Raw genomic sequence first — 14,285 nt, 5'->3', positions numbered from 1 at the left:
GGGGGAGGGTTGGATTGGGAGTTTGGGACTAGCGGATGCAAACTACTAAATATAGAATGGGAAATATATTCAGTGTCCTGTAATAAACCATAATGGAAAAGAATATGAAAAAGAATATATATATGTATGTATATATATGTGTGTGTGTGTGTGTGTGTAACTGAATCACTTTGCTGTACACCAGAAACTAACACAACATTGTAAATCAACTCTACTTCAATTAAAAAAAAAAGAAATGAAGACTTAACTATACTATGAGAACATTCTCATAGTATTCAAAATGGCCAATCACTGGAAACAACTTAAATGTCCCCAAATTGCCAAAGTTATATCTTTCGTTTCACAAATACTTATTAATTTATTTATTCTATATGCCAGGCATTGTGCTAAGCACTGGGGAGGCAACACATCAAGTTACATGCAAACATCAAGAGTGCTCTGAAACTTTTATACCAATTTGACAGAGCGGTTTTATGTCTGTTAAATATAATAAAATGTGAGGCTTGTACTTTGTATATCTTTGTTAATTATTTCATTTTTTCCAGTAACTTATTTTTATTTTATCTTACAAAAAATACCTGATTGGGTCCAGGAAACCAGCTGGTCTGGCCAAAGATCATAGCAGAGACTAAGATGCTGGCATTGAAAACAGTAAGACAAGAAAGACTTGAGATATTTAAGAGGAAAAATTGGTATGGTTTGGTAATACAGTAGCTAGAGGGGAGAGGTGAAATATGCAGCAATGGTGATTCCTAAGTTTATGGCTTATTCAGTGGGACAGATGATCTTGCTATTCACTTAGACAGGGAGACTGGAAGACTGCCAGGTTTGGGGGAGAAAGGATTCATTAGTTCTGTCTAGCTTGGATATGCAGAGTTTGAGGTGTCTTTGACACAATTAGAAGTGCTAAATAGGCAGTTAGATACCTAGGCTGGGGCTCAGAAGAGGCTTAGGAGATGTAAATGTGGAAGTCACTGGCATGTATCTAATAATTGAAGCTGAAAACCATGGATGAGATTACCTGGGGAGATAATATTGAGTGAGAAGAGCAGATGGCCAAGGCCAAGTGTTGAGAATAGGTAATAATGAATAACTATGAAGAAAAGGATGAGCACGCAGCAATAATTGAGGACAGACCACATAACTGTTTTATATTCATATAATAGAATATTATTAACCTATTACAGTTTTTAGATTTGTACGATTAGCTGAAAAAGTTTAAAGTATCTATAGTATGTTCCCATTTTTAAACAACAAAATATATATGCAATCATATATCCAAAAGTATATGTCATAAAAAGCCTGGTGTTAACAGTGGAAGAGATTGAGAGGGGTTTTTTCCTGCTTATTTTTATTTCTACTTTTTTTTTTTTTACAATGACCACAGTTTTTCCTTCGTGCCAAAGCAAACTTTGCAAAACTTATGTGTCCATCAAGATACAGTTCTCAGATTTAAAATTTTACCTGAAACACAGAATAAGAGCCCTCAAGTTTTAACTAAAGATTGACGAAGTCACATAAGGATTCTTTGAAAACACAGTCTCTCAGGCATGCTAAATTTCTATTTTTTTCTGGCTTGACACCTATCACAACTACATACTAGCACCAAGGGAAAAAAAACAATTTACAGAAAAATTTAGAAAATCAGAAAGTGTAGAAAACGTTATTAAAGAGTAAATTATCAAGGAAAATATTTGTAAAGCATATTTTGAACAAAGGAATAGTTTCCCAACACATCACCTATAAATCAAAAAGGAAAAAATAACTCATTGTTATTGTTATCAGATTAGCATAGATCAAAAAGTATGATTTGGGCTTCCCTGGTGGCGCAGTGGTTAAGAGTCTGCCTGCCGATGCAGGGGACACGGGTTCGTGCCCCGGTCCGGGAAGATCCCACATGCCGCGGAGGCTGCGCGTCCAGGGCCTGTGCTCCGCAACGCGAGAGGCCACAGCAGTGAGAGGCCTGTGCACCGCAAAAAAAAAAAAAAAAAAAAAAAAAAAAGTATGACTTACGTGGGTTAGAGTGTGGGTGATCAGCACACCCATATATATATTTTTTTTTTCCTCAGCTAAGATAACAAGAGAGACAATTTATTGTACACATGTTACATTCAGTCACAACTGAGAACAGAACTAGTCCAGAATGTCCCAGGTCCAGGGCAAAGGACCAAAAGAGGCTGTTTTGATAAGAGCAAGGTGGGTCTCTCAAAGGTGGTCAAGGCCATCAGAATGGCCACAGATGTTTCAGATCCATTGAGACAAGTTCTAGACAGTAGGCATGCAGTCCAACAATTTGTACCAGCGTACCTGGCCTCTGGTTGCCCTTGTTTCTGCTCCTGTGGCTTCCATGGGTGTTAAGGGTTTACTCGGGGACTTCCCTGGTGGCGCAGTGGTTCAGAGTCCGCCTGCCAATGCAGGGGACACGGGTTCGAGCCCTGGTCCAGGAAGATCCCACATGCCGCGGAGCAACTAAGCCCGTGAGCCACAACTACTGAGCCTGTGCTCTAGAGCCCGCAAGCCACAACTACTGAGCCCGTGTGCCACAACTACCGAAGCCCGCCTGCCACAACTACTGAAGCCTGTGCGCCTAGAGCCCGTGCTCTGCAATAAGAGAAGCCACCGCGATGAGAAGCCCGCGGACCGCAACAAAGAGTAGCCCCCGCTCGCCACAACTAGAGAAAGCCCGCGGGCAGCAACGAAGACCCAATGCAGCCAAAAATAAACAAATAAATAAATAAATTTTTTTTTTTTTAAAAAGAGTTTACTCGGACATCCGCTTCATCTTTCTTTTGCGCTTCGGCATGCGCATTCGCATCTTCCTCCACTCCGTTCCTATGGCGCGGAGGTTTATCAGAAGATGGCGCTAAGGCCGAGAGCAGCACCCCCATATATTTCTATTTGGAGTGTAAACTGTTGTGATCTCTATGGAGGACAATTTGGCGATATCTATCAAAATTACAAAAGCACATGCTCTTTGAAACAGCAATTCCTAGGAATTACTAGGAATTCTACTACTAGGAATTTATCCTGGTGATGTACTCATAATTGTACAAACATATAAGACTATTCACTGAGCAATATTTGTAATTGCAAAAAAATTGAGAACATCCTAAATATCCACCAGTAAGGAATTAGTTAAAAAAAACTATGGTACATTCAACAAATAAAAATACTGTGAAATTGTAGAAATGACCAAGGAATCTGTAGAATGATCAAGAATAATCACTGAGCTATATTGAGTGCCAAGCAAAAAATGAGAGGCAGAACAGTGTGTGCAGTGGGTGGCTAGTATAGCCTTTTATACCTTTTAAATTTGAACCATTTAAATACATTGCCTATTCAAAATAATGTTTTAAAAGAATGTAATTTTTAAAAATTCTCTCAGTTTTAAAGCTAACACACACACACACACACACACACACACACACACACACACACAGAAAAATTAAATAAATAAATACAGTAGTAATGCCAGAAAAAAGATAAAGATGCCCATTGCACTAGTTTCTTGGGCTGTAATAATAATCACAAAATGGGTGGCTTAAAACACAGAAATGTATTCTCACATTTCAGGAGACCAGAAATCGAAAAGCAAGGTATTGGTAGGGTTGGTTACTCCTGAAAGCTCTGAGGGAGAAACAGGGACATGCCCCTCTTTCCTAACTTCCAGTGGTCGCTGGCAATCCTTGGCTTGTAAATACATCACTACAACCTCTGCCTTCATCTTCACATCATCTTCTTTTCTTTGTGGCTGTGCGTGTCCTTTCTGCCGACCTATTTAAACTTAAAAGCTTTTGCACAGCAAAAGAACCATTGACAAAATGAAAAGACAATCTACTGAATGGGAGAAGATATTTGCAAATGATATGACTGATAAAGGGTTAATAGCCAAAATGTAAAAACAGCTCATACAACTCAATATTAAAAACAAAAAAAACCCCAAACAACTTGATTTAAAAATGGGCAGAAGAACCGAAGAGACATTTTTCCGAAGAACACAAACAGACGACCAACAAGTACATGAAAAGATGCTCAACATCACTAATCATCAGAAAACGCAAATCAAAACCACAATGAGATAGCACCTCACACCTGTCAGAATGGCTATCATCAACAAGACCACAATAACAAATGTTGGTGAGGATTTGGAGAAAAGGGAACCCCTGTATACTGTTGGTGGGAATGTAAATTGGTGCAGCTACTGTGGGAAACAGTATGGAGGTTCTTCAAAACACTAAAAATAGAACTACCATATGATCCAGCAATTCCACTCCAGGGTATATATCTGAAGAAAACAAAAACATTAATTTGAAAAGATACATGAACCCCAATGTTCACAGCAGCATTATTTTTTTTAACATCTTTATTGGAGTATAACTGCTTTACAATGGTGTGTTAGTTTCTACTGTATAACAAAGTGACTCAGCTATACATATACATATATCCCCATATCTCCTCCCTCTTGCATCTTCCTCCCACCCTCCCTATCCCACCCCTCTAGGTGGTCACAAAGCACCGAGCTGATCTCCCTGTGCTATGCAGCTGCTTCCCACTAGCTATCTATTTTACATTTGGTAGTGTACATATGTCCATGCCACTCTCTCACTTCGTCCCAGCTTACACTTCTCCCTCCCTGTGTCCTCAAGTCCATTCTCTACGTCTGCATCTTTATTCCTGTCCCACAGTGCATTATTAACAATAGCCAAGACAAGGAAGCAACCTAAGTGTCCATCAATAGATGAATGGATAAAGAAGATATATATGTACACAATGGTATGCTACTCAGCCATAATAAAGAATGAAATTTTGCCATTTGCAACAACATGGATGGACCTGGAAGGTATGTTTAGTAAAATGAGTCAGAGAAAGACAAATACTGGATGTTTTCACTTATATGTGGAATCTAAAAAAGAAAACAAACAAATGAATTTAACAAAAAAGAAACAGATTCACAGATATAGAAAACAAACTAGTAGTTACCAGTGGGGAGAGGGAAGGGGAAGGGGCAAGATAGGGATATGGGATTAAGAGGTACAAACTACTCTGTATAAAATAAGGGGACTTCCCTGGTGGCACAGTGGTTAAGAATCCGGGTTTGAGCCCTGGTCCGGGAAGATCCCACATGCCGCGGAGCAACTAAGCCTGTGCGCCACAACTACTGGAGCCTGCACGCTAGAGCCTGTGAGCCACAACTAGTGAGCCCGCGTGCCACAACTACTGAAACCCGCGCGCCTAGAACCCGTGCTCTGTAACAAGAGAAGCCACCGCAATGAAAGCCTGCTTACTGTAACGAAGAGTAGCCTCCGCTCACTGCAAATAGAGAAAGCTCGCACACAGTAATGAAGACCCAACGCAGCCAAAAATAAATTTAAAAAAAAGTAAAATAAAATAAATAAGCTACAAGGATATATTGTACAGCATAGGGGATATAGCCAATATTTTATAACAACTATAAGTGGAGTATAATCTATAAAAATTTTAAATCACTATGTATTTCAATTTTAAAAAACCCTAAAAAAATATTATCCTGAAATGGTTAAATAAGTAAGCATAGTATCCTTAAAAAAAAAAAAACCTTCTGGATTATTGAAAAGGTCTTTCTTCTATACAGATAGCAAATATCTATAAAATAAAAATCTATTCTGCTTTAATCTTTTTATTTTCTTGTTTACTTTCTGGAATATAACAACCCTAAACCCTTTAGTAAAAGCCTTCCACATAAATAAACAAAATTCATGCCATCGTCTCTTCAGTGACTTATCTAAGGGTGGCAAATAGGAAAACATGACTGACAGAAAAAAAAAGCTATTAAATGCCACCTACACCAGAAGCAACTATTTGATTTAAAAGTTTGCAGGATCTTGCAGGATCTTAGTTCCCTGATCAGAGATCCAACCGATGCCTCCTGAAGTGGAAGTGTGGAGTGCTAACCACTGGACCGCCAGGGAATTCCCTAAAAGTTTTGTTTTTGTTTTTGTTTTTTTGTTAGTTTTTTTGCGGTACGCGGGCCTCTCATTGTTGTGGCCTCTGCCGTTGCGGAGCACAGGCTCCGGACGCGCAGGCTCGGCGGCCATGGCTCACGGGCCCAGCCGCTCTGCGGCATGTGGGATCTTCCCGGGCCGGGGCATGAACCCGTATCCCCTGCATCAGCAGGCGGACTCTCAACCACTGCGCCACCAGGGAAGCCCTGTTTTTTTTCTTTTTGTTTTTGTTTTTGTCTCAAACAGTTAACTCATCTACTTAATAAATTAAAACAATGTAACTCTATAAATGAGTAAAAAAATTTGAAACCTTCATTCCATAAAGATTTAACATTTTTCTATGCCAGGCATAGTTTTCAGTGGTTTTACACATATCAATTCATTTAATCCTGAGAATAAGCCAATGAAGTGGGCACTATTATTATCCCTATTTTACAGACAAAGGAACCAAGGCACAGAGTTAAGCAATTTTCTGAATGTCACACAGTTAATAACTGGTGGTCTCTAATTGAACTCAAGCAGTAGGGCTCCATAACCCATGCCCTTCACCACTTTGTTATATTGTTTTCCTCTGGTAATGTCTTGGTGGAAGCAGAGAAAGGGTCAGAGGTCAGAAAAAAGAAAAGGAGGGCAGAAAGCTAAGGAGGCAATACTGACACCTGTTAAAGTCTGAGAAACAAATATCTACCTCATTTAACAATATTGCTCTTTTTTTTTTTCTCAGCTTTGTTGAGGTAACTTGACAAATAAAATTGTAAGACTTTTAAAGTGTACATCATGATGATTTGACATAGATATAATTGTGAGGCTTCCTCCCACCTAGTTAACACATCCGTCACCATATAACTCCATCGTCACATACGTGTGTATATATACATATATATTGATATATTTAAATTAACACGACAAAGTTTATTTTTTGCTTGTGCTACCTGTCCAATACAGTTTGGTAGAGGGTTCTGTTCCAAGTAGTCACACAGTGTCCATGTCCATGGAACAAAGAAATGGTTCCATCTTCTTGTGACACTGCTATCTCAACATGTGGCTTTACATATATATATTTTACTAAGATCCTTATATATGTGTGTGTGTGTGTGTGTGTGTGTGTGTGTGTGTGTGTGTGTGTGTGGTCCGCGTCCCCTGCATCGGCAGGCGGACTCTCAACCACTGCGCCACCAGGGAAGCCCTTATTTATTTTTTTATACAGCAGGTTCTTATTCGTCATCAGTTTTATACACATCAGTGTATACATGTCAACCCCAATCGCTCAATTCATCACACCACCTAAAATATAGACATTCTTAAACTCTTTTTCTTGTTTTCATCAAGCAACATCTGATCTGATAATCGCCTCTCCCAAATCTAGCTTTAAAAAAAAAAAAAAAAGAAGTGGCATGTTAGAGTTCTTTTGTTGCCATCTTGTGGTCTTTTATAGCATCGCTACTGAAAACCTTAAACCTTTGGGCCGGGCTCTGATCACCTTTCCACCGGCTCCTGAATTTATCTACATCATTTTAGAAGTATAGAAACCAAAACTGGGCATAATCCAGTCTATCACTGAAGTGCTAGATGAAGGACGGCCATGTCCAAAACCAGAAAGGAAAGTCCCACCAAGCCCTTTCTGAGGGGATGTCCGTGTGACTTTTCACAGTTATAACAGTCTCAAGACAGTTCTTTATGCAGAATTCATTCTGGGTTTCCTTAGTTAACTCCAGTAACACATTGTATCAAATTAGAAATCTTAAATTAGTCTCCCCCTCAAGGGTATTTCCCCTTCCCTTCTTCTGGGAGGGAGGAGGGACCGGCTGGCATTGGGGAGACAAGGCAAGTGCAGGTCTCAGGGGAACAGTTCTGAGTGAGGGTCAGAGGGGAAGACTGATGAGTCCCTTAGGCACAAGTCCATTTCCTGGCAGCTCCCTGGTGTTGGCAACTGAGATCCCAACTTAAGCCCCAGAGAGAACTTGAATGAACCCACCTTACCTGCTTTTCTGCCTTGCTTATGGTCGAAATAATCTTTGAAAATTGCTTATTCAAATACAGCATTCACAGTTTTGTGCAACCAATCCTAAAGACCAGGTGGTCAGTTCCTCTAATTCTTCTTCACTCAGCTTTCTTTCTCTATGACCTTATATTCTTTCTTCTTTTGTTCTTCTAGTGTTCTCAACCTGAGACAGTATGCTCCTAACCCCTGCCCCACCCACTAATGTTTGAAGATCTGTAAGGGTGGTTCTTTGACCCAATAACTCAAGAACTACTGGCACTTAATGGTTGAGGGGTCAGATGTACTAAAAATCCTGCAATGAAGGAATGTATATATATATGTGTAACTGAATCACTTTGCTGAACTGCAGAAATTAACACAACATTGTAAATCAACTACACTTCAATTAAAAAAATAAATAAATAAAAATCCTGCAATGGGCGAGACACTCTCTTAAAATTAATAATCCAGTACGATAATTAAGAAAACCACTACCGTTCATTTGTCTGGCCTCTCAAATCATGCATAACTCTTCTTTATAAATGGTTAGTAAAGCCCTTAAAATTATTCACACACTATTTCCAGAGACTGTTATAGAGTGGACTATATATTCAAAAAGTGGGAAAAAGGCAACGGCAGTCCCCTTGGCCCTCTCTAATAATATATTATTTCTCTTTCTTTCACCTCCATGAATTGGTTGATTTTGAGTAACTTAAATGAATTTTGATGAAACTCCACTATATCAACCCATTTTTAAACACTGTTCTGCACCTTGTTTTTGACTTAATTCTTTGAAATTATTCTATATTAATACAAAGGGCTCTACCTCATCCTTTTTAATGACTGCAGAATATTTCATTTTATGGAGCTATCCTAGAATATACTTAACCAGTCTTTGTGGAAGGATTTTAAGCCAAAGAGCATAATCAGATGTCTATTTTGAAACGGTCATTATTCTGACTGATAAATGCCAGATATCATTCATTGTGGAGAATGGTTTGAAGGTTTGCAATAGTTTATGTGACGATACCTGTGAGAGAATACCACCATCATATTCCTGGTGAGCAATGATTTCTTTTTATTGTTGCTCTCTAATATTTCCCCAGCAAGGCTAAATCTTGGAAGGGAGGGAGGGAGGGAGGGAGGGAGGAAAGGAGGGAGGGGGGCTCTTTGAGAAATATGCCATATATACACGAAAAAAAGACAAAACAAAAATGTATAACTTAATAATTCATGACAAAGTAAATACCCATATAACTGTTACCAAGGTCAAGAAATTAAACATTGCAAAGATGGTCCTTGCCCCTTCTCAATAATATCCCTTACCTCCCCTTCAGAGGCCCACTATTATGGGCCTGGCAATGGTGATAATCACTTCCTTGCTTTTCGTTATAGTTTTACCACCTAATCTTGCATTCCTAAACATTTTAATTTCATTTCTCTATTTTTATTTTTAATTTATTTTTATTTTTTATTCTTTTTTGTGGTACGCGGGCCTCTCACTGTTGTGGCCTCTCCCGTTGCGGAGCACAGGCTCCGGACGCGCAGGCTCAGCGGCCATGGCTCAGCGGCGCAGGCTCAGCGGCCATGGCTCATTGCCGCTCCGCGGCATGTGGGATCTTCCCGGACCGGGGCACAAAGCCGCGTCCCCTGCACCGGCAGGCGGACTCTCAACCACTGCGCCACCGGGGAAGCCCCTCTCTATTTTTAAACTTTATATAATTAGAATCATGCAGCATGTATTCTCTTGTATATAGCTTCTTTCACTCAATGTTATGTTTGTGAATATCACCTATATGGTTACATTTTCATTGTTCATTTTTATTGCTGCATAATATCTCATTATTTGAACATATTATAATTTAACTGTTCCGCTGTTGGAGGGCATTTGGGTTTGTTAAAAACAAGACAACAGGCTCAAAATGGAGTTACTTACACTAAGCCCCACATCACCAAACCAATACTTGATTATACTTTCAGCTTTTCCGGAAACAGAATCTTAAACTGGTCAATCTGGAATTACCTGGTCAAGGCTAGTGATGTAATCTGTCACATAGACCCCCACCATCCCCTAAAGGAAAGCAACCTCGACACAGACAATCCACTTTTTGCTAGTAGAACTTCCTTGTCCTGCTCTCTTCTGCCTATAAAAATCTCATTTTGTACAGCTTCTCGGAGCTCATTTCTATCTGCTGGATGGGATGCTGCCCCATTCACGAATCATCGAATAAAATCAATAAGGTTTTTAAAATTTACTCATTTGAATTTTGTTTTTGAACAGTTTGTTTGCAGTTTGGAACTATTCTAAATAATGATACTATGAACATCCTTTGAACGTTTCCTGGTGCACATGTGTATGCATATCTCTTGATTATACACTAGGAGACCAAATGTCCCGGGGGGCCTAGAACTCTCACAGTTTTAGCACTGAAAGTCTTATGTCCAGGGAAATCCCCTTCATCCCAGGCAAACTGGGATGGTTGATTACCCTAATATAAACCAAGGGAGTAAAAATTCTCGGTCAACTTTAGTAGGTAATGCCAAATTGTTTTTCCAAAGTACCTTCTACAATTTACACATGATGGGGTTCAGGACATGCCACCCCAAAATGTGGATCTTAAGCTGAAGGAGTTTGAGAAGACGGCAGAAGCAAGATCACTCTGACCACCCCCTCAGCCCCCACCCGTGCCCTTCTTCCCTGAAAGCAAGAGATAAATCTTTTTATGTGAAAGGTATCCTCCCTGTACCAGGAGGAAGGGAGAAATCCCTATCAACCAGAGTCAAGGAATATAGGGACCAGAAGGCTGCAGAAACCTTACTTCTTCACCATTTACTGTCCCTAGCCCAAACCTCTGCCTTGTCAATTCTTCACAAATGTATTGTTTCTTTGTCTAAAATGTATAAAAGCTTCCTCCTGCTCTGGTCACTTCTTTGAGACTCATAACTTTGAGTAGCATATTGCAGAATTTCCTTCCTTTTTAAGGCTAAATAATATTTCACTGTATGTACATATCACATTTTGTTTATCCCTTCATCCGTTGATGAACAATAGGGTTGCGCACCGGCAGGCGGACTCTCAACCACTGCGCCACCGGGGAAGCCCCTCTCTATTTTTAAACTTTATATAATTAGAATCATGCAGCATGTATTCTCTTGTATATAGCTTCTTTCACTCAATGTTATGTTTGTGAATATCACCTATATGGTTACATTTTCATTGTTCATTTTTATTGCTGCATAATATCTCATTATTTGAACATATTATAATTTAACTGTTCCGCTGTTGGAGGGCATTTGGGTTTGTTAAAAACAAGACAACAGGCTCAAAATGGAGTTACTTACACTAAGCCCCACATCACCAAACCAATACTTGATTATACTTTCAGCTTTTCCGGAAACAGAATCTTAAACTGGTCAATCTGGAATTACCTGGTCAAGGCTAGTGATGTAATCTGTCACATAGACCCCCACCATCCCCTAAAGGAAAGCAACCTCGACACAGACAATCCACTTTTTGCTAGTAGAACTTCCTTGTCCTGCTCTCTTCTGCCTATAAAAATCTCATTTTGTACAGCTTCTCGGAGCTCATTTCTATCTGCTGGATGGGATGCTGCCCCATTCACGAATCATCGAATAAAATCAATAAGGTTTTTAAAATTTACTCATTTGAATTTTGTTTTTGAACAGTTTGTTTGCAGTTTGGAACTATTCTAAATAATGATACTATGAACATCCTTTGAACGTTTCCTGGTGCACATGTGTATGCATATCTCTTGATTATACACTAGGAGACCAAATGTCCCGGGGGGCCTAGAACTCTCACAGTTTTAGCACTGAAAGTCTTATGTCCAGGGAAATCCCCTTCATCCCAGGCAAACTGGGATGGTTGATTACCCTAATATAAACCAAGGGAGTAAAAATTCTCGGTCAACTTTAGTAGGTAATGCCAAATTGTTTTTCCAAAGTACCTTCTACAATTTACACATGATGGGGTTCAGGACATGCCACCCCAAAATGTGGATCTTAAGCTGAAGGAGTTTGAGAAGACGGCAGAAGCAAGATCACTCTGACCACCCCCTCAGCCCCCACCCGTGCCCTTCTTCCCTGAAAGCAAGAGATAAATCTTTTTATGTGAAAGGTATCCTCCCTGTACCAGGAGGAAGGGAGAAATCCCTATCAACCAGAGTCAAGGAATATAGGGACCAGAAGGCTGCAGAAACCTTACTTCTTCACCATTTACTGTCCCTAGCCCAAACCTCTGCCTTGTCAATTCTTCACAAATGTATTGTTTCTTTGTCTAAAATGTATAAAAGCTTCCTCCTGCTCTGGTCACTTCTTTGAGACTCATAACTTTGAGTAGCATATTGCAGAATTTCCTTCCTTTTTAAGGCTAAATAATATTTCACTGTATGTACATATCACATTTTGTTTATCCCTTCATCCGTTGATGAACAATAGGGTTGCTTCCACATTTTAGCTATTGTGCATAATTCTGCTATGAACATGTGTTTACAAATATATCTTTGATACCCTGCTTTTTAAAATTTATTTATTTTATTTTTGTCTGCGTGGGGTCTTTGTTGCTGCATGCAGGCTTTCTCTAGTTGCGGCGAGCAGGGGCTACTCTCATTGTGGTGGCTTCTATTGTTGCAGAGCACAGGCTCTAGGGCACGCGGGCTTCAGTAGTGTGGCGCAGGGGCTTAGTAGTTGTGGCTTGTGGGCTCTAGAGCACAGGCTCAGTAGTTGTGGCACACCGGCTTAGTTGCTCCGCGGTATGTGGGATCTTCCTGGACCAGGGCTCAAACCCATGTCCCCTGCATTGGCAGGAAGATTCTTAACCACTGCACCACCAGGGAAGTCCTTTGCCCAGTTTTGAATTGGGCCTTTTATGTTGTTGAGTTTTAGTTCTGTATAGTTTCTGGATATTAATACCTTATCAAATATATAATCTGTAAATATTTTCTCACTTTCTGTGGGTTGCATTTTTACTCTGCTGATAGTGTCTTTTGATGCACAGAATTCTTAAATTTTCATCAAGTCCATTTGTCTATTTTTTTCTTTTGTTACCTATGCTTTTGGTGTCATATCCAAGAAATCATTGCCAAATTCAATGTCGTGAAGATTTTGCCATATGTTTTCTTCTAAGAGTTTTATTGCTTTAGGTCTTACATTTAGATCCTTGATCCATTTTGAGTTATTTTTTTATATGGTGTTTGGTAAAGGTCCAACTTCATTCTTTTGCAATGTGGATATCCCGTTTTCCTGGAACCATTTGTTGAAGAAACTATCCTTCCTCCATTGAATGGTCGCGGCACCCTTAGCAAAAATCATTTGATCGTATATGCAAGGGTTTATTTCTGAGTTCTCTATTCTATTCCATTGGTCTATATGTTTGGCTTTATGCCAATATCACACTTTTGATTACTGTAGCTTTATACTAAATTTTGAAATCAGGAAGTCTGAATCCTCCAGTTTTGTTCTTCTTTTTCAAAATTATTTTGGCTATTTGGGGTTCCCTTGAGAGTCTATATGAATTTTACAATGGGTTTTTCTATTTCTGCAAAAGAAAAAAAGTCATTGACATTTTGATATGGATTGCATTGAATGTGTAGATCATTTTGGGTAGTATTGACATATTTAAAATAGTAAGTCTTCCAACCCATGAACATGGAATATGTACTCATTTATTTATATCTTCTTTAATTTCTTTCAGTAATGTTTTATAGTTTTCATTGTACAAGTCTTTTGCCTCCTTGGTTAAGTTAACTCCTAAGTATTTTATTCTTTGTGATGCTTTTGTAAATGGAATTGTTTTTGAAACAATTGTTTATTGTTTGTGTATAGAAATGCAACTGATTTTTGTGTGTTGACTTTGGAACCTGCTACTTTCTGAATTTGTCTACAATTTTTAAATTAAACTTTTCATAATTGTAGATGCATATGCAGTTGTAAGAAATAATATTCAGAGGTCCTTTGTATCCTTTATTTCATTTTCCCTAAGGTAACACCTTGTAGAACTATAGTACAATATCACAACCAGGATACTGACATTGATAGAGTTTAGATACAGAGCACGTCCATCACAAGGATTCCTCTTATTGCCCTTTTATACCCACATTTACTTCCTCCTCACAATCACCTTCTTCCATATCAGGGACAACCACTAATTTGTTCACCACTTTTGTATTCAAGAATGTTATATAGGTGCTTCCCTGGTGGCGCAGTGGTTGAGAGTCCGCCTGCCGATGCAGGGCACACGGGCTCGTGCCCCGGTCCGGGAAGATCCCACATGCCGCGGAGCGGCTGGGCCCGTGAGCCATGGC

General features: G+C 39.4%; 1 protein-coding gene and 1 pseudogene across 7 annotated transcripts in view; both read right to left on the bottom strand.

The window, feature by feature from the left end:
• Positions 1-2,888, bottom strand: part of LOC102992453 (ATP synthase F(0) complex subunit C3, mitochondrial-like) — an 11,038-nt pseudogene extending 8,150 nt beyond the window's left edge.
• Positions 1-14,285, bottom strand: part of ZNF638 (zinc finger protein 638) — a 153,203-nt gene that overhangs the window by 106,850 nt on the left and 32,068 nt on the right. The window lies entirely within an intron of this gene.

The sequence above is a fragment of the Physeter macrocephalus genome, chromosome 12 (genome assembly GCF_002837175.3).
Source record: "Physeter macrocephalus isolate SW-GA chromosome 12, ASM283717v5, whole genome shotgun sequence".
NCBI lineage: Eukaryota > Metazoa > Chordata > Mammalia > Artiodactyla > Physeteridae > Physeter > Physeter macrocephalus.
The sequence above is the reverse complement of the archived record's forward strand: the minus strand, read 5'-3'. Positions and strand labels throughout refer to the sequence as shown.